Genomic DNA, 1,720 nt, shown 5'->3' with positions numbered 1-1,720 from the left:
AAACGTTGCTCATCTATCCGTCATACATCCAGCTGGACACGCCCACTTGTGATGTCAGAAGAGGCCGATTTTCAAAACTGCTTGTGTTATATATGGTGTAATATGTCACCTTTTAAAATGACTTGAGTGTGCTTGTGTTTACACCCTTTCCTTTAAGTCGGTGTCAAAGTGTGTGTGCGTGTAGTGGCGTGTGTTTATCCAAAGCGCTTCACAATACTGCCTGACATTCACCCCGTTCACGCACACATTCACACACCGATGGCGGAGTGGACCCCTCAGGGAGACAGCCGGCCGGTCAGGGAGCAGTCAGGGTGAGGGCGTCTCGCTCAGGGAACACCTCGGCACTCAAGCTTAGGAGGAGGAGGAGCCGGGGATCGAACCAGCAACCTTGCGGGTTACCAGCCAACCCTGCTCTACCTCCTGAAACACTGCCGGCCCAAAACATAAAGTAGGTCAAACCCAAACTGTACCCCCCCCCACCCACCCACCCACCCACCCACCCACCATCTCCAACGCCCCAGTGTTCTCCAGTGAGTCCATTGGGCGTTCAGCTGCTCAGCAGAACGATGATGTAGATGAGGAGGAGGCAGATGAGGATGAGGAGGAAGTTGACGAAGAGTTCCTGCAGGTTCCTCTTGGTCTGAGGGTTCATCTCGATGTGGGACGCGCGGCGGATGGCCGTCTTGGTCATGTGCTGCACGCGCTCCATCAGCGGTAGGGCTCCGGGTCTCGGTTTTGGGGGGGGCTTTTCTGTGTGTGTGTGTGTGTGTGTGTGTGTGTATTAGGACAATGCGCTTGTTGGGTTTGAGTTGGGACGGAGGCCTTTGGTCAAACTCTGGACTGGAGCTGAAGACTTTGGTCAAACTCTGGACTGGAGCTGAAGACTTTGGTCAAACTCTGGACTGGAGTGGAAGACTTTGGTCAAACTCTGGACTGGAGTTGAAGACTTTGGTCAAACTCTGGACTGGAGTTGAAGACTTTGGTCAAACTCTGGACCAGAGCGGAATACTTTTGTCAAACTCTGGACCGGAGTTGAAGACTGGACTGGAGCTGAAGACTTTGGTCAAACTCTGGACTGGAGCTGAAGACTGGACTGGAGTTGAAGACTTTGGTCAAACTCTGGACTGGAGCTTAAGACTGGACTGGAGCTTAAGACTTTGGTCAAACTGTGCCTTGCGGCAGTTGGTTGTGTCATGAAGATCTGGAGCGGCTCAGCGTCGAGGCTTGGTAATGTATCCTCATGTAGAGGGTACGCTCCTCCCTTTGCAGCTGAATGCCACCTGTTGAAAAATGGAAAAAAGACAAGCAATGCGTAAGATTAGGAAAGGAGTGAAAGTGCTAATCAAAGTGAATGATGAATGAAAGGTTTGTGAATACACTCAGTTAATCAGGCCCCCGAAAGCGAAAAAAACAATCTTTTCCCAAAAATAGTATCACGAGGAGCCGGGGATCCAACTAGCAACCTTCCTTTGGGGAGCAGTCAGGGCGAGGGCGTCTCGCTCAGGGACACCTCGACACTCAGCTAAGGAGGAGCCGGGGATCCAACCAGCAAACCTTCCGGTTATCAGCCGACCCCCGCTCCACCTCCTGAGCCACACGCCGCCCCTTCAGCACGCTGCACAGTCGCGCATGAGAGAACGCGCGAGCCGCGCATCAGGCAAAATTGCGGTCACCTGACGGTCACGTGCCCCGCGCATGGGCTGTCGCACCGCCCTTTTTA

General features: G+C 53.3%; 1 pseudogene across 1 annotated transcript in view; it reads right to left on the bottom strand.

Annotated features, from left to right (window-relative positions):
- Window positions 1-547: 547 nt before the first annotated feature.
- The window catches only part of LOC311372541 (phospholamban pseudogene), a 3,410-nt pseudogene continuing 2,237 nt past the window's right edge, over window positions 548-1,720 (bottom strand). Inside the window, exon 2 of the transcript in view lies at window positions 548-1,280. The product of the transcript in view is annotated as a phospholamban pseudogene (transcript). The remainder of the gene's footprint in view (window positions 1,281-1,720) is intronic.

This window comes from Micromesistius poutassou (assembly GCF_964030765.1).
Source record: "Micromesistius poutassou genome assembly, contig: SCAFFOLD_1121, whole genome shotgun sequence".
NCBI classification, from domain to species: domain Eukaryota; kingdom Metazoa; phylum Chordata; class Actinopteri; order Gadiformes; family Gadidae; genus Micromesistius; species Micromesistius poutassou.
The sequence above is the reverse complement of the archived record's forward strand: the minus strand, read 5'-3'. Positions and strand labels throughout refer to the sequence as shown.